At 53.0% G+C, this 19,591-nt stretch overlaps 1 long non-coding RNA gene across 2 annotated transcripts; it reads left to right on the top strand.

Annotated features, from left to right (window-relative positions):
- Nucleotides 1-6,448: 6,448 nt before the first annotated feature.
- On the top strand, nt 6,449-19,235 carry LOC133350199 (uncharacterized). 2 transcript variants are annotated; one of them, XR_009756024.1, is made up of 4 exons: nt 6,449-6,557; nt 10,430-10,610; nt 11,037-11,148; nt 18,984-19,235. It is a non-coding gene; the product is annotated as an uncharacterized LOC133350199 (long non-coding RNA). The 2 variants fall into 2 exon arrangements; XR_009756023.1 differs by lacking the exon at nt 6,449-6,557 and having other exon boundaries at nt 10,132-10,610.
- Nucleotides 19,236-19,591: the final 356 nt, after the last annotated feature.

The following is a 19,591-nucleotide window of genomic DNA, read 5'->3' as shown; positions in this document are numbered from 1 at the left end:
ATGCCCACGACCTCCTGTATACCAGGCGAGGTAGTTAACATCTCGCCACCGTGGCGCACTCGAAGCCGTCTTATAGTCTCCGCATGCTATGTACTCACTCACACACTCGATTACATACGTACGTACACACACAACGACAAAGTTCCCCCGTCTAGCCTACACAGGCTATTGGGCAAGTGCTGTTAGCGAGCACAAATGAAGGCCGGAACGACGCAACTTACGAGGGGGTACTATGGGCAGCACCAGGCTTGTGTCTATAAGATGTTTGCGGGCAATGTAATGAGTGTTTGTTATGCACGTTGGAGGGAACTGGAGCGCGACGGAGAAAACCCACGCGTGCGCCGAGGGGCAACTAATCCGTGGCTGATGGAACAGGCGGAGTTCACACTTTCCCTGTGTTACCATCTCCTGGCGACTCACGGGCACGGAGTTTGAGAACAACACCGGTGCGGTGATCCACCCACCCCTCGCTGCTGCCTCCACAGCGCGGGTTCACAGGTAGCAGCTATGGTCAGCAGCAGCAGCAGTGCAGCCACCACCACCACCAGCACCTTCCGGCAAAGCCCTTGCCTGTGTAACATCATCAATCTCTGATGGTGTGACACCTGATCCACTGATTCATTACCTGTGTCCCGCTCGCTCGCGCTCTCTTTCTCTCTCCACTTGGTGCTGTCGTTTTTCACCAGAGCTTGCGGAATCTGCATAAGAGGAATGGATTTGGCGTATTAAAAAAACCACATCTATTTGCCAGGGTTTGTGTGTGTGTTAATGTATCTTCCGTGAATGCATTCGCGCAAAGTATTAGCGTCTCGGAACGTAGCCATTACATTCGGAGGTGGAGTTTTTTTTTATCTTCTTACAAACAAACCCCGTTTTGTTATCCCGCAAAATGCGCCGCTTTCCGCGCGAGATTCATTCACGCGCGTCGACGCAGGCGCCGGTAGAATACGGAACGTGCCAGACGAATTCGTTTTGCCCTTCAACACAATTCTTTCAGGGATCCCATTTTTTTTACCCCTCCGCCACTCCCCCCCGCAGACATAGGCATAGAAGCGAGCCATGCATACACTCGTGTCTCAACTAATTCAGGTCAGACAACCTTGGGAAACTTGCAGCTCAAAGTAATTAAAGTGGGGAACATTGCCGCACAGCCATACGTGATCCACAGACCAATGCAGGCCGGGGCCTTGCCAGCGGGGGGGGGGGGGGGGAGCTAACTTTGCATGCGCAATGAGCACGAGTCTCGCCGTTTGACGATGAAGCAACGACACTCAGGGGGGGGGGGGGGGAGTTGAAATGAGAGACATTGCGAGCGACAAGAATGTTCCCTCTCGGCACGGACATCTCTGGGAGTGATTGTTTTTGTATTTTAAAGATGAAAGCGAGGCAGCGAAAGGTGCTCCATGGGACGAACTCGGCTCGTCGTGGAGGTGGTCGTGGTGCGCTGGTGGATTGTCCACAATTCTCAGATGTGAAATATCCATGAACGATGTTCTGTAAGGGAAGGATGCTGAGGGTGGGAAGGAGCGTAGAGCGACGTGAAGACGAAAGCTCAAGATGGGATGGGATGCCCTTGGGCACAGGACTAAAGAAGACAAAGACACGAATGTTATTTATTTATCTAGGATAAGTCAACACTGAGTCGTATGACTCGTTTTCAAGAGGCTCCTGCTAGAGCGGGTTTTTTCTTCATTTAAGATGTTTCCAGCCAATTAACGATGAGTTGTGTTTATTATACACATTGGAGGAAGCCGGAGCACCCGGAGAAAACCCACGCACGCGTGCGAGGGGGCAACACTCGATCCCCGTACAGATGGAAACAGATGGGCATTGGTCCACTTGCTGCACTGCCTTGTCCCGGTGAGCGAAGGTATGGCACCTCCTCGATGCCCACGGAGAGGGAGTTTCACAACATGTGCACGGTGATCCACCAACGCTCGCTACTGCCGCCAGAATGATGGCCACGTGGATAGTTGCAGCACAGCCTTGAGATAGAGCAGCAAATTACACACCCCGGGTCTGCCTTGCAAAGGAGGGTTCGCGTGCCGATGGGGTCTCGCTTGGGAAACAGTGGGATATTATTAAATGTCAGACAATCACTGAATTAATATTTTTTTCCAATCATAAAATGCACACACTTCCCATGACGAAATCAAACGGCAATGCACCCAATGTTGTGAGATTGCTTAAGCTAAGCGGGCTGGCACCTGGATAGTGCTGGTTATAGGTGACCAACGTAGCTGACCGGGTTCTCACACGCGTGGCCACGAGGCTGTACGAGCAAGGCCCTCATCCAGCAGCGGACTGACAAAGGGCTGTACATCAACTCACAATAGCCACGAATATTTTCAGGACAGCATTTGTACAACGTGTATATTTAGATTTGCTTTGTTTCTTGGGGTTTTAAGATGAGATTTCCTCTTCCCCTAATTACGTGGTTAATTGGTGTAAGCTTTAATTAGCGTTCATATTTCACCCCGGGGGGAATTTTTGGAAAATCACCAACGCGCCGGGCAGCAGTGACGGCCATGGCGCGCTCGCTTTCCGGTGCGCACATCGCGGTCCGCTGTCTCGCGGACGAGGGGCGCACGCAGAGAGTGGAACCTCTCCCGGACCTTATCCTCAAGGAACATAAACCATCACGCGAACTCCGGTCATCCTCGCAGCAGCTTTTGGTTAGCCATCTACCGTAGACGGTAACTGCATCGCACACGCTTTCGGATGTGCTTCTGCGGCCGTCTGGAACGCTCTCCCTTCCAATATTACGAAGCCACTGGAGCTATGCACTTTTAAATAATTTACATTGAAAACTCATTTCTTTAAAGCTACTTTTTGTGTTTAGTTTGTTGTCCTTCCATCGCACCTCCGATTAGTATGGGTAGCTACGTACGGTGTGAAAGAAGTTGAACATATATACATTGTCATCGAACGGTGGTTCCTGGTCACGTGCAGTTCTTTTGAGCTGGTGGTCTGGAAAAGGCTGAGTGAGAGCTGTTGTGCATGCAATGCTGCACACCTTGATATGTTGCTAAATTTAATCAACCGAAACTCTCCCTAATTCATAGATAACTTGCAGAGAATCCACAACAATCATCAACTAATCTACAGAATCCACAGATGATCCACAATAATCATCAAACAATCCACAGAAAATTTACAGAGAATCCACAGGGAATCCACAGAAAGCGTCAAATAATTTTCAGAATCCACAGAGAATCCACAATAAACATATAGAATCCACAGAAAATCCACAGGGATTCCACATAAAATCATCAAATAATGTACAGAATCAACAGAGAATCACAATTAATCCACAACAATCATCAAATAATCTCCAGAATCCACGTAGAATCCACAGAGAGACTCTCAGGGGAAAATCTACAAAAGTCAGGAGCGATGCAGATCGTGGCGGCATCGCATGATCGTCATAAATGGTGACGGGCGCGTGGGAGGAGGACTTCATTCAGCAGTGGATGGTTCACGGCCGCTGCTGTTGCTCCTCGTGACGTCGATGGTGAACTGTTGGAGATTTTCTCATGCAACCTTTTCTCATGCAGCGTGGATGTCCTTGGTTGGAATCGCTGTCGATTTTTGTTGTTGTTTTGCGAAAGCGGTGTTGCAAGCAACATCGACTTGACGACGCTCAAGGCAAAACACGAAGATGCGTCACAGTTCAACGTCATACGAGGTTGAAATATCGATCATCACGGGAGATTGATAATCACGGAATATTGATAATCACGGGAGATCGAGAATCATGGGAGACTCGTCCCCGAATGCAGAGTCGGCGCGGGTTGAATGGGACTTCTTCCCTGTTCGCAAATTTCATTCCATTTACATTCAATTTGCTTGTCACGGAAACTGTAATTGCATTTTAACTGCGAGGAAAATGCAAACATTAAACTCTGGCCCAGTGCATAGATCTGCCCTTTAATAATGCAGTCTGTATATAATAGTAATATTATACTGTAATTACAATTTTTTTTTATTATTTGTTTAGCTATAACATTTCTGACGGCTATTATTGACCTCACTTGAGTCTCAAGGCTCTTGCTCAGGGGGGTCCTGGGGGATGTTTTTCGTCCGACCCCAGAAGGAGAAGGAGTGAGAGTTTGGCGTCACGTGGGAGGAGGAGACCCAGAGAGCTCAAAGTCAACCCGGCACCGCGCCGCTGTACGACGAGGGGAGACACCCGGGACTGGCACCTCCTGGCCACCACCTCGCAGCAGCCTCATGCCTACAACATCTGGCAAGCCCTGGTGGTGGTGGTGGTGCTGGTGGTGGTTACCTATCCAAGCACTAACCAGGCTCAAAGCTGCTTAGCTTCCAAGATATGATGGGATCGGGTGAGATTAGAAGCGATTTGGTCAAAGGCATCATTCATGAATGATAACAATAAGGTATAACCTTTGCTCAATCCACTGCTGGATGAAGGCCTCCCCATGCCTTGTCGGTCATGGCGGATTCATTTGACCATACTTCACCGCACTGGTCAGCGCGGGTTTCCAAAGGCTGGCAACATAGACGTGGGAGCTTAGGTGTACCGTACAACACAACCGTGCTTTCTTGCCGCACTGCCAAATACTTGGTGACAACAACACAACCCCGCAGCAGCAGCAGCATGAGCAGCAGCAGCAGGAGCAGCAGCAGCAGGAGCAGCAGCAGCAGCAGGAGCAGCAGCAGCAGGAGCCACAGTAGCAGCAGGATGAGCAGCAGCAGTCGATAAGCACGGTGGTGGTCCATCCAAGCACGATCCAGGGTCTAAACCTGATTAGCTTCCAAGAAGATGGTGAGCAGAGACAGTTGTTCCTGTCGCTGACGCTGTTAGATTCCACTTGGCCTCATCACGTGCTGTGTCCCTTCCTTTCAGCATCATCCACAGCACCAGTCCCAGCCGCAGAAGCCACGGCAGCGAATGCAGTCTCTAGCCGGGTCACCGTGACCAGCGCTGTATTTACCCCCCCCCCCCCATACACACACACGCGACAACAGCGTTAGTAGTAGTCTTATTATGACGCCTGTTTACTGCCGAAGCCCCACTGAGTCTCAATACATGTTTTACAGGAGGGCCCTGACAAGTGCTCGCAGTAGGGGGAGGCGTTGTCACCGTGGCGAGAGCTCAAGGGGCCAGGATGAGTCTCACTGACGAGAGAGAGAGACCCCGGGGGGGCATGAGACTGCCAGTAGGGGGCGATGATTGATGCTGCTGCTGCTGCGCGTGTCTTATAATCCCTGTTGAAGGATTTGCTTTGTAATTATTCAGCACGAGCCTATTGCCCGTCCAAGGACGGCTGTGTTGCAGTAAATCTGAAACTTGCAAGCGAAAAGCAGACCGCGACGTGATCTATTCATTGATTCGTGTGCAATTTGTAAGGGCGCGGTGACACAGACCAATTTCATGTGAAGGTTATAATCCCTTTTTCATCACGACGTCCTTTTTACTTGGATGTCTCAACAGCGTGACGGAGATCGCGTGACGTGAGGGTTCTGCCTTTGTAGTGAGGGCTGTAAGTTGACGCCGAGGAGGGGGGAGGAGGCGCCTCGCCCCCCCCCCATGGGGAGTGACGTCAGCCGCTTATTATTAATTGGGGGGGGGGGTTCCATTCGGAGGACGTCACCTGAAATGATTATTAATGAGGGGGGAGGGTGCTCCATGTGTAGTGACGTCACCTACTCTTGATTATCAATGAGGGGGGCTGGTCGACGTGGAGTGACGTCGCGAGCGTTGCACACAGACATTCTTAGCTCATTATAGTAGGTAGTAATAATGGGGCGGGGGGGGTGTCCATGTTCAGTGACTTCACCTGCTCATGATTATTAATCATGAGGGCCTGCTCGATGTGGAGAGACGTCACGAGAGTTAAGTACTGACATTCCTGGGTGATTATGGTAGTTATTAGAATTGTGTTCGGTCAATATCAGGGGAGCGGTAGTGTATCGGTTGGCGCTACGCTGCGCTATGAGCCCGGCGATCCGGGTTCGATTCCCGCTCACGGCCAACACCACGTGACGATTATCTGTACCGGTCATGGGCCTCCCCTAGGTCGACTCGGCCTCAAATGCGGTGTGTAAACATTGTCACTAGAGAGACAAAGGGCGCCGGGCGTGGTGCTCGCCACCCACCCCCTCGTGTGCCTTGCCAACTTTCATAGGTGCTCGCTTACAGCACTTGCCCTAACAGTCTGTTATCGTCTATAGGGGAATCTTTGTCTATTTTTTGTCTTTGTACATACTGTATATATATATTACACCCCTTTGATAGTGCTGTTGTTGTGTGTGCTGTCACGCACACGTACAGACATTTGTTTTTTTAGCCTCATACACATAAATTAGCGAACGCTCCGAATTTGCAATTCGTCATCGCCGGGACTCTCATCAGCATCACAGCATCGCGGTTGCCTGGCAACCCAGCGCGCCGAGCTAACAATACGGTGACATCACGGTTGCTATGGAAACTGGCCCTGCCCTTGACTCAGATGGCGACCGTCGGTTACCAGGTGAATCCATGGTAACCCCTGGTAACCCCTGGTAACCGGGGCCTTGCGTTGGTGAAGGGAGTGAGTAAACAACAACGATGTTCATGTTGCTGCTGATACTACTGCTGCTGATACTACTGCTGCTGATACTACTACTGCTGCTGATACTACTACTGCTGCTGATACTACTGATGATACTAATACTGCTGCTGATACTACTACTGCTGCTGATACTACTGCTACTGATACTTCTGCTGCTGATACTACTACCGCTGATACTTCTGCTAATACGACTGCTTCTGCTGATACTACTGCTGCTGATACTACTACTGCTGATACTTCTGCTAATACGACTGCTTCTGCTGATACTACTACTGCTGCTGATACTACTGCTGCTGCTACTAATGTTAATGCTGCTGATACTACTGCTTCTGCTCATGATGCTAATACTACTACTGCTGCTGATACTGCTACTGACACTACTGTTGATGCTACTGCTGATACTACTGCTGCTGCTGATACCACTGCTGCTACTGCTGTTGATGCGACTGCTGCAGCTGCAAAGCGTTCGACAAGCGAGCGTTAGCGCGGTGTCAAATTCCCACGTGGCTTAAAATGAGAATTTGAATTATTTAACGGGGTCCGCGAGGTATTTGGGCACCAAAGCCAAATCGGGTGGCGTCACGCGGAATGTTCCCTCCCCGAGTCGCCTTCACCCCTTAGAACGATCGCCAGGTGCCTCGGTATCTCAAGCCCCTCGCTGTGCAAATTCCGGACGCGGAAAAGAAATGCCGTGCGGCCCAGTGAGAGCGCATTGGCTGCCGATGCGCTTCGGCGGCCGTCTGGAACGCTCTCCACTGGGAGCTAAGCACTTTGAAATCATCATCCTAATTTGAAAACTAATTTCTTTGGAACTGCTTTTCGTGTTTAGTTTGTCTCCTTGCCCCGCACCTCTTTCTAAACCATTGTTTTTTTGACACGTTCCCATCATCATCATCATCGCAATGATGAACTTTTTTGTCCGTACATCCATAAAATGTCAAGATAAAATATATTTTTGAGAAAACTCGACTACATCGCTGGCAACCGTGGCTCCGTTCCGCTCACTGCACTCACAACGCCCAGGCATTGGTCATTCTCACATCTGTCCTGCATCGTCATCATCGGGAAAGCCCACGGCTACGTCTGCTCGCCCCTTACATATCGCAGCAACAGCAGAACAATTTCTTTGTACGCCTTGATCCATTGACCGCGACTCCCCACGACATCGCGGGAGTGCCCCGGGGCTCTCTGCGGTGTCGTCGTGAGTGCCGCGACCCTTACCCGCACCACCACCCTCTTCACTCGAACACGCCAATTGTCGTCGTGGTTTTTGTTGTTGTTGTTGTCTCCCCATCCTCGTCGTATGCACGTCCCCGTTTCATTTCATGCCATCATTTAAATGATCAACAACAGCAGCGACGACAATACGAAACAACACGGGCTACGCTGTTGCACGTAGCTGCCTGTAACCCAGCACTCTGGAGGCAGCAGCAGCAGCGAGGGTTGGTGGGTCGCACTTCCGATTCACGCGGTTGTGCTACGTACGGTGCGAAAAAAGTTCAACATACCTACACACATTTTTTTTGTAAAACTCCCTACCCGCGAGCGTCAATGAGGTGCCCGTACCCTGGCTCGCCAGGAGAAGGCGGCACAGCGAGTGGACTAAGTCGCCACCTGTTTCCATCTGTACGGGGATAGAGCGTTGCCCCCCCCCCCCGCCTTGCGCAAGGCGTTGGCCACGGCGGTTGCCGTGCGACGGGCACGATGGGTCCAGTGCGCTGCCCATCGCGCCGGCGGTGTCAAGCGAGAGTGGCCGGTGGGGGGCTGGGGGGGGGTAGCGTGGCTATCGGCACGGCCTGCGTGAGCGAGCGAGCGAACGGCAACGGGGCCAGTGTCGCGCGTCTATTGGCTTCGTTGTTTTTCCTCCCCCAATTGACATTCCGCGACGCAGCCTCAAGGGAGAATTGAAATGAGCTGAGTGCGCCGAGCCGTGATCCATCGACAGTAAGCGGCGCGTGAAAATATATTTTTTATGCTGGGGGAGGGGTGCTGAAATAATTATTCCATAAATGGATTAAACTTTTAAAAAATACGTGCTATGTGTATTGCACATTAATGGTTCAAAAGCACTTAGAGGGCAGGGTCGCCACGAGGAAAGCACGTGGGTAGACGGACGCCCAGAGGCGAGGGTTCAACGATGGCATCGGTGAGCCGAGGCCGCGTTCTGCTGGCGGTGACCTCGCATTCTCCCGTGTCTGGACGTTACTCGTCCACACTTCTAACAGCCCGATGCGCGCATCTCCTTCACGGATGTAAACTTTAAGACGCACGCCACAGCAGTGCGGTTGTGGCCACGATGCAACCAAAACTACGGACCTCTTCCTTCCGATATCAGGAAGCCACTGGGAGCTATCCACTTTTAAAATCGAGATTGAAAACTCACTTCTTTAGAACAGTTGATTGTGGTTGGTTTGTTGTCCGTCCGCAGACTGGCACGGATAGCTATGCACGGTGCGAAAGAAGTTCAACAGACATCGTACACCCACTGCAGTTTGCGTTCCTTCAACGGATGATGATGAATCACAACACTAGCCGAACTCTCTCTCTCTCTCTCCTGAAGCCCTCTCGTTGTGGCCACCAGCAGCAGCAGGACCTCGACTTTGAACAGATTTCATTTCAATTTTCAGTTTCATTTATTAGGTATATAACCCTGTGAGCCATGCGGCTCTTGACTCGGGTGCAACCGCAACAAAGTGACTACGCGCAACAGAAAAATCCAGGAAAAAACAGCAAAGTCTTCCAGAAAAAAACACCTCATTTCAACGCTGTGTGCACAAATCCCAGTGGGATGCAGGTCAAACAAGAACAACCATAAGACAATTTAGATTAATGTTATCAGGCTAACTCTGTCCTACAGAAAACAAACATGGCTAAACCAAAACGTTTTCAAAATCACCAAGATTGCCGTTCGCCATCGTGCGCGACACTAGAATAGAATCGTCTAAATGAATCAATGTGTACGGGCTCGGTCTGCGGCCACGGTGCGTCTGTCCGGCCTGTCCGCCGCGCTCTGCTGCTGCTGATGATGATGCTGCTGCTGATGACGATGATGATGATGCTGCTGCTGCTGCTGATGATGATGATGCTGCTGATGATGCTGATGCTGCTGCTGCTACTGATGATGCTGCTGATGATGCTGCTGCTGCTGATGATGCTGCTGATGATGCTGCTGATGATGATGCTGCTGATGATGATGCTGATGCTGCTGCTGCTTATGATGATGATGCTGCTGATGCTTATGATGATGATGCTGCTGATGCTTATGATGATGATGCTGCTGATGCTTATGATGATGATGCTGCTGATGCTTATGATGATGATGCTGCTGATGATGATGATGATGCTGTTGCTGCTGCTGATGATGCTGCTGCTGCTGCTGATGATGATGCTGCTGATGATGCTGCTGATGATGCTGCTGCTGATGATGCTGGGGTGACCTGTGGCGCTCTCTCGCTGACGCGCGCGCTCCGAGACGCTTCGCTGCGCGTGATTGAGAGTGCGCAGCCGCTCGGCGGCTTCCAGTTGGCTCAGCCGGCGGTCACCTCGGTGGGCTTTTACCTGCTAAGATTAAAAACAAATGTCTTTAGTTTCATTTGTGTATACGTATATTTATTTGAAAGTGATTTGTGTAACTTTCCTATACTTTTCACTCCTGCCGTGTTTTTGTACTGTTTGCTGTTGTAACGTTCTGAGCCTGTGCCCCTACTGGACATCTGTGAAAAAGAGCTTCATAGCTCATCGGATTCCTCCACAATGAGTGCAAGATTTTGATTCTGATAGCCCCGTGCCACGCGCCCTGACAGCGTCTCCGCACGGAGGGCCTCTGTCTCTGTGCACCCCCCCCCCCCCAGGTGCGACGCAGCGGAGCGGTGACCTTTGGTGACGTTGCAGCAGCAATCATTTGCCTCTCTCCCCGGAAGAACGTCACCCGCACATCCTCGGCGCTGCGTGCAGCCTGAGCACCACGATGCAGCAGCAACAGCCGCAGGAGGAACACTACGGCAGGAACATCAGCATGGAACAACAGCGGAAGTAATAGCAGCAGTTTCAGTGTTTGTTGTTGTAAGCCAGCTGTCCAGGATTGGGCAAGGACATATCTCCACTTGTCACCCTAACCGAAGAGCACAGACTTACATGTTTCTCGACTTACCACTCAGACAACAAATGCATTGCATATATAGGTTACAAGGACGCACAATACAAAAATCTACAAATAATAGTGAAAATAATCATGGCTATTTTCGAACGTAAAATGGTATCAGTGGTCCTCAGTTTGCTGTGCGGGATGCTGCTCCGATATCGATCGAGGCGACTGTTTAAAAGACGAGCAGCTGGGACTCTTTAACCGCTTCGTTGTTCAACACGTCCGTCAGTAACACCGCGTTAAAGCGCAATTAATTAATTAACTAACTGTGCGTGTACCGCGCACGCTTCACATCATCACGCCGATGTTGCAAGCGACAGGCACGGGGCGAGAGAGAGAGAGAGAGCACGTGCTCGGCCCCTCGCGGCCCCTCCGCCTCCACGCGTCACGTGACGCCCGCGATCACAACGCTTCTTGAGACTGGAGGTAATCCGATGAGCTGGGAAGCTCTTTTATTTTTTGTCCACAGATGATCCACTCGTCGTCAGTATCGTACATTGCGTGACCTTTAAATAATTACCGCGGTATGCAACGGGCGACGTTTCGGGTAAGAGCCCTTCTCACAGCCACAACTTGTTTCTATTGTTTTCTTATTCATCTTCTAAACAACTTTAGATGGTTTGTTAATACATCCATATTTTTCTCACTGTTTAGAATTTTCTAATGTTATGTTCCGTATTTTAATGTGATGACGATGATGGTGCGATCACTGCCAGATTGGTGCCAGAATGGCTTCCTCGTGCGCAAGCAAAAACACATGACATCGACTCGCCCGACTTCTACTCACTCGCTGTCATTTCAACCTCGCACGAGTCGCCCTTCGTCAGTCTGCGGCCCGACTGACGAAGGGCGATGAACCAAAGCCACGGGCTTCCCTCTCAAAGTTAAAGGCACAGCCCTGCAATTGCCAGCTCACACCACTGCCAGCGGAAGGACCGCGACGAGAGCGAGCTCTAAAGAATCCCTCGAGTGGGTTACCTCGGGGCTGCTCCTCCACGCCGCCACACATCTTGGAAGAGGTTGCAGTACCCACTCTTTACCCCACTGCACCCAGAGGCTAAGGGGACTTGAGAAACCTGCAGCGTCCTTTCAACTGCCGCGCCGCGAGATGGGATCGAACCAGCGACAAGTCCAGCGCTCGGTCCATTATCCCGCGGCAGAATATCCCATCTCCCGTCGGTTCCGTACAGGTTCCCCTCGCTTTACGCGGGTTCGGTTTGTGCGATTTAGCGCATACGTGGCTAACCTCTGTCTACCCAAAATTCGCACTCGCCATGCGGCTACGCGGTCGGACAACATTGTGTAGTGTGTATGTATGTTGAACTTCTTTCGCACCGTGCGTAGCCAACCGTGCTAATCGGGGGTGCGGGGGAAGGACAACAAACGACTCGGCCGGCAGCTGTCTCCTCGTGCGGTGCATTATGGGGGGGGGGGGGGGGGGGGGTTGCTGCGCGGTCCACGCTACGCGATTTCGCTTTGCGCGCCTTATTTTTTGGAACGCATCTACCACTCCTACCACCACCACCACTACATCACGAAGCGAGGGCTCCCTGTGCACGTCTCGTTGTCGGTCACACCTCGCGCCAGGTAGGCGAATCCTGGCCGGACGGGAGCCCACGTGCCCGCGGAGATTGAGCGCGCTCCGTCAAGCAATTACGGGGCATTGATCAGGGAGCCGTTTTTACACCCCCGGGGGGGGGGGGGGGGGGGCGAAACCCATCATCGACGCCGCCTCCTCGTGCGAGCTACTCGCGCTGTCACCAGCTCTGACCTCCCTGTCGCCACGACAAAAAATACATGTAAATTTGGTGAACATCTTTGACCGGCGCATCTCGTTCCTGCAGCGCAGTAGTATCGCGCAGGAAGGTGCCGTTGCTGTGCCTCGCGAACGCAGCCCCGCCGGGGTGGTTTCACAGCAGGGGCGATGATTGTTGCCGCCGCTGCTGCTGCTGCTGATGTGCTGTGTGTGTGTGAGATCCCAATTGAGCAATTTGCGGCATATTTTTTGCGAATTCGCCTAACGTTGACAATGATGGCCCACTGCTCGTTTTCGAATGACGTCCCCGGGGATCTTTAGCGTCGACTGTGAAGCAGACGGCGCGTATTTGCGCGGTTACTGCACGCGCGGTATTAACCAGGGCTGCCTGCCGGAGTTGAACCGCGAACCTCTGCGCCAAGTGACGATCGCGCTACCGCTGGGCCACGTCACCGCCCCACCCTCCTCTCGCCGCTGCCATGGCGACCGTTCCCGTGAACTCCGCTCATTGATCCCCCCACCTGCGTTGAGGACTCGGTCCACCAGACACTGACGGTGTCGTCTCATCCACAGCTGCACTGCAGGTCACAACAACACACTCGCCCACCCACTCACCCACACTCGCTCACCTACTCACTCACCCACTCACCCACACTAGCTCACCTACTCAGCCACCCACTCACTCAACCACCACACTGCAGGTCACAACAACACACTCGCCCACCCACTCACCCCACACCACATCAGCACACCACTCCACACCGCCCACCACTCACCAACGCTCACACTCCGCACCACCACCTACCTCACCTACTCACCCACTCACCCACACACTCACCACTCTCACCACCCACTCACTCACCACCACATTGCAGGTCACAACAACACACTCGCCCACCCACTCACCCACACTCGCTCACCTACTCCACTCACACCACGTCACGACACACTACTCCCCTACTCAGGCACCCACTCACCCACCCACCACATTGCAGGTCACCACACCCTCGCCCACTCACTCACTCACGATCACCTACTCACCTCACCATCACCCCACTCGCTCACCTACTCAGCCACCCACTCACTCAACCACCACATTGCAGGTCACAACAACACACTCGCCCACCCACTCACTCAACCACCACATTGTAGGTCACAACAACACACTCGCCCACTCACCTACCCACTGACCCACAATCGCTCACCTACTCACTCACTCACCCACTCACGCACACTCGCTCACCTACTCACCCACCCACTCACTCAACCACCACATTGCAGGTCACAACAACACACTCGCCCACTCACTCACCCACTCACCCACACTCGCTCACCTACTCACTTACCCACCCACTCACCCAACCACCACATTGCAGGTCACAACAACACACTCACCCACACACCGACTCACTCACCTACTCACTCACTCATCCAACCACTCACTCAACCGCCACATTGTAGGTCACAACAACACGCGCGCCCACTCACTCACCCACTCACCCACACTCGCTCACCTACTCACTTACCCACCCACTCACCCAACCACCACATTGCAGGTCACAACAACACACTCACCCACACACCGACTCACTCACCTACTCACTCACTCACCCACCCACTCACTCAACCACCATATTGCAGGTCACAACAACACACTCACCCACACACCGACTCACTCACCTACTCATTCACTCATCCAACCACTCACTCACCCACCCACTCACTCAACCACCACACTGCAGGTCACAACAACACACTCAGCCACTCATCCACCCACACACCCACCCACCACACTGCAGGTCAAACAATGCTGATTCGCTCACGCATTTACCCACCCACACACTCATCCACCCAACCACTCAACGGCCACACTGCAGGTCACCTTACTTCGCTTTCTGCCTCTTCGATCACACTGCTCAGCTGAGCAAAATAATGTAATTCAGTCGATCGTGCGAACGGCGCGGAGAAGCGAACGTAAAGACGGGCGAGTTTACGCACGAACCACGTGTCGCCAGAACCACGTGTCGCCAGGGCGATTCACGCGAGCGCACGGGTTCCGTGACGCTTCCCAGCAGGCGATGTTATCCTCGCAGGAGGCGTTTAATGAGCGCCGTGGAGGCAGCAGCAGCAGCAGCCCACGGGGAGCATCGCCAGGTGTCAGAAGTCGTCCAGAGTCGCTGTTGCTCCGCTCTATGCCTCTAAGTTTGAGTCGATCCTTGGATCAATCTGCCCGGCTTGACACAAGGGCAAGGTTCCGATCCCAACGCGCATTCCTACTCCAGATTGGTTCCTATCGGATCATCTTCGCGAAGAGGTATCGTGCCCTGCGCTCCCTCCGCTTTACCCCCCGTTACGGACGGACGGACTCATGAGGGCAGTACCACCATCCCGCATTAGAACATCCACGGGGCCCGTGCATGCGCACATCTCCGTCATGAATGGAAAAATAAATACAAATCCACAGGAGCGCGTTCGTGGCGATGCAACACAAACTGCGGAGCATAGAGTAAACCCATCGAGACTCGTACAGACCGCAGAGATACATGGGGATACATGAAAGACAGAGTCACAGTAGCGCGATTGTGTCAATGTAACCCGAGCTATTGGACCGCACGGTGAACCCACTGTGGGTTTCGTTCTTTCAGCGCCGGGGGAGGAACAGCGACACGACACGAGCGGCTGAAGTCCTCTCGTCGTGGCCAACAGTAGGCCTCGACATTTGGGCATCAAACTCCTGAACCGCATTCTGCCGCAGCCATCAGGCGCCAGATGTAGAAGAGAATGCAGCAATCACGTTCAGCCTTAGGTGAAGAGGAGGCGGCGATACAGCGGTAACGTTCATATGTTAATCGAATTAAATGCAGAGAGTGTAATAGGGGGGGGGGGGTGTACTCGTCTGCGTGAGTGTTTACATGGTGTGTGTGTTGACATGGTGTGTGTGTTGACATGGTGTGTGTGTGTTGACATGGTGTGTGTGTTGACATGGTGTGTGTGTTGACATGGTGTGTGTGTTGACATGGTGTGTGTGTGTGTTGACATGGTGTGTGTGTTGACATGGTGTGTGTGTGTTGACATGGTGTGTGTGTGTGTGTTGACATGGTGTGTGTGTGTGTTGACATGGTGTGTGTTGACATGGTGTGTGTGTGTTGACATGGTGTGTGTTTACATGGTGTGTGTGTTGACATGGTGTGTGTGTTGACATGGGGTGTGTGTTGTCATGGTGTGTGTGTTTACATGGTGTGTGTGTTGACATGGGGTGTGTTGTCATGGTGTGTGTGTGTTGACATGGTGTGTGGCGCTCTGGCGATATTCCCACCGCTGAGAGCGCCGCTTTAATTTCCGAGGCTCCCGTTGGTTTAATGAATTCACGGCGAGAAGCGATGATGCTGCTGCTGCTGCTGCGATGGTGGAGCGAGCGGCAGGGATTGCCCTCCCACAGCCACCGCACCGAGCGAAGCTCTCCCAAGTCGACGGTTACCGCGCGCGCTCATCAACAGCACGGCGCACACACACGTGTGTGTTCGTGGCGTGCGTGTGCGATAGTGTACTCGTCGTTGTGTGTTTACATGGTGTGTGTGCGCGTTTACATGGTGTCTGTGTGTTTACATGGTGTGTGTGTGTGTGCTTATGTGAGGAGCGGTGGCTCAGCGGATAGCGCACTGCTCTACGAACCCGGTGACCCGATGTCGATTCCTGTTCACGGCCACCAACACCATGGGGCGATTATCTGAACCGGTCCTGGGTCTGGGTGCTCGCTAACGGAACTTGCCCAAATGGTCTGCTCAAAGCTATAAGCGAGATATTTGCGCTTTGCCCGGATTCTTTTACAAATCATCTCTGCCAAATGGGCTCCCGCCTGTCTCAGTGGACTCGAGCAGAAGTGCGAAAAGCAACGTGTGGGGGGGGGGGGGGGGGGGTCGTGACATCGTCGGCTTTGGTCTCGATGAGTCGGCGGTCTCGACCTTGACTTCGTGAGTGGACCCTCGACTAACGAGGGACGGCGTCCGTGGCTCGGTGACTCACCGCGGCCGCCACGGCTCATCACTTTGCCGCTCCGCTTGTCGCAGCACTCAGCTTCTCGCTCGGCTACAAAGTGCCGTTTGGGTCTCCGCCGCGTCAACATTCCAAAGCACGACAACAATAACAACAACAATAAATGAACAAACGGCGACTACGACCATTCGGGAGGCGCGATTTTGCCGTCCCCAGGCGCGAGACCCATGGCGCGGCTGTCCTCCCCACGCTTCACGTCGCCACTCTCTCGCCCTCTCTCGCTCTCTCGCCCTCTCTCGCTCTCTCGCCCTCTCTCGCTCTCTCGCCCTCTCTCTCGCTCTCTCACCCTCTCTCTCTCTCGCCCTCTCTCGCTCTCGCCCTCTCTCTCGCCCTCTCTCTCTCGCAGGCTAAAGTCGCTTCTCGCCCGTCGCTTTCCCACCGCAAGCATCCCTCGCGCGTGTTCCTCGCGAGATGCAGTTCGGGTTTTTGCACCGATTGCTGTTGACTTCATTGCGCGACTTTGTTTTTGTCTACTTCTCTGCTTCTGTCATTTCGGTGACCCGTATGTGCGTGTGTATGTTGGGCTTCTTTCGCACCGTACGTAGCCAAACGTGCTAACCGGAGGTGCGGGAGTGACTCAAGTCACTCTTGCAAACGGGACTCGCATCCTCGCCTCGTGCGTTCCCACTTCGTTAAACGAAATAAACTGAAAACTTGAAAATCGCTCCTGCGAGCTAAACCCATCGAGCCACATCATCTCTCCAGGTCCATCAAACGAGTCACACTTTCGGTGAGGTCAGCAGCAGCAGTTTGTTCCCATTTCCTACAGACAGTTCCAACCCCTGCCATAGGAACGTGGAATTTCCACCGTTGCGGAGGCAGTCAATAGAAGTTATCACCACCACCACTCGAGCAAAAAGTGACACTTAGATGTTTTTGACTTCGCTCTGATCGTCGCCGCTATTCGCAGCGGCGACGACACGAGGCGACTCTTCCCCAGCGGATCCCTGGCGGTGGCCGCGGCGTGCCTCCGAGACTCGCGGGGAGCGCGGGGATTGTGTAAATTTCGGCGCTGTTGACACCCGCGCCGAGCCGGGCAGCTCACACAAGAGCCGCTTGGTTTCGGTGGAGCGGCGGGTAAGAGTGGTGGCTCACCCTGTGCGCGTGTGTGAAAGAGAAGGGGGGGGGGCAGTGGGACCCAAGACAAAGATCCCCGCGTGTAGCCTTTAACATGCTGTAGGGGTAAGTGCTGTTAGCGAGTAGCACCTATGAAGGCCGGTACGGCACACGAGGGGGTGGGTTGCCATCACCACGCCCCGACCGCCTTTGTCTCCCCAGTGGCGATATTTTACACACCGCGCGAGGTACTCATTTGAGGCTGAGTCGACCTAGGGGAGGCTAAGTCCGGCTCAGACAATCGTCCATTGGGTGTTGACCGTCAGCGGGAATCCAACTCGAGTCGCCGGGTTCTGTGATAAGCGCGCACGAGAAACACCCGGGGCCACACACACGGGGTGGGGGGGGGGGGGCTGGGGGGGGCTGGGGGGGGCTGGGGGGGCTGGGCACGCTCTGTGACTCCACCGCCCAATCTGGTGATGTGAGAGTGATCGAGAACGACAGGGACACAAACTTTCCATAAATGATGTCCGTCCACGTCTTGAGAGACCGGGCACGAGCAGCAGCAACAACAGCAGCAGCAGCAACAGCAACAGCAGCAACAGCAGCAGCAACAGCAGCAACAGCAGCAACAGCAGCAGCAACAGCAGCAACATCAGCAGCAACAGCAACAACAGCAACAGCAGCAGCAGCAACAGCAGCAACATCAGCAGCAGCAGCAACAGCATCAAGTAGCAGCAGCGGCAGTATTTGTCGTCTGATGCCAGGCACTCCGTGTGCATTTCATTTCGTTTTGGTATTCGCCACTTGGGCTGGCCCAAGTGGCGATGTGCTCCGCTGCGCCGATCTCTCTGAAGCGGGACGCCGCCTTGTCCGGGCTCGATGACGCAATCACGGGAGTTGCTCTGCCTTTGCATTTATCCGACCGGCGAGGAGGTCGAATGCCGTCGTATTTAAATATCCGCTCGCGTAATTGGCGCAATTCTGACAACACGCGTATAGCTTCTACAATGCATCATCATTTTTGTGTTTGTTTAGTTTGTTGTTATTCCCCCCCGCCCATCCGATTAGCACGGTTGGCTACGTATGGTGCGAAAGAAGTCCAACATACATACATCATCACAAATACGCAGGGGCAAGCATCATCACAGCCATGCTATTCCACTCGGCTACAGTTGACGCAATCATCTGCCTCGTTAGCCACATCAATGGGACATTTACAGCGGCGTTGCTCTGCATCAGGATCACAATATTTGACTCATCCATTGAGGAATCCGATGACCAACGAAGCCCCTTTCACGCAAATTTCAGAGGTCACCATCAGCCGTGGGAATAGGACGACCATCATCGCGAGTCGTTGCCGATCCACCGTCGCATGTTGTTCATTCCCGTGCAGTTGCCACCAGTCGGGGCCCCGCGATGCCACAGCCCGCGCGACTCGTGCACGATGGCTGCTCTCCGCTCCGGGTTCTCTTCTCCCCGCGATGTCGCTGTCCGGCACCCGCCCCACGTCCCTTCACCGCCGCTGTTGCCGCCTCGAATCTGCATTTGTTACCCGCTCCACGCGATGCCCTTTCTGTTCCTCCGTTCAATTTCATGCGAACGAAAATAAAATTCAACGAACAAACAAAGCAGTTGCTAGAGTTGATTTTTGTTGTTGTTGTTGTTATTCCGACTCAAATATGACGTCGACTTCAACAAATGTCACTGCAGTAATTGATCAATTGCATCCAGCCGTGCAAATTCCCTCGTTACTCAACGCAATCCGATACTGTTTGGATTCATTGGGCGTTTAATTTAGGCCTGTAATGAACTGAACCCAACTCAATTCTCGGTCTCCATTCAATCATTGATTGTTGTTGTAACTACGACGATGATGATGATTAACGTAGCTTCCTCTTGTGGGCACGTGGGTCACGGGAACTCTTTACATACCGCGTGTGCGAGTCAACACAATGGAGTCCTCTCCTCGTACCCCTTCTGTCTGGTGCCCCCCCCCTCCAT

This window comes from Lethenteron reissneri, chromosome 33, assembly GCF_015708825.2.
Source record: "Lethenteron reissneri isolate LAM-NWPU_2019-01 chromosome 33, ASM1570882v1, whole genome shotgun sequence".
In the NCBI taxonomy this organism is placed as follows: Eukaryota; Metazoa; Chordata; class Hyperoartia; order Petromyzontiformes; family Petromyzontidae; genus Lethenteron; species Lethenteron reissneri.
This window is presented reverse-complemented; position numbering and strand designations above follow the sequence as displayed.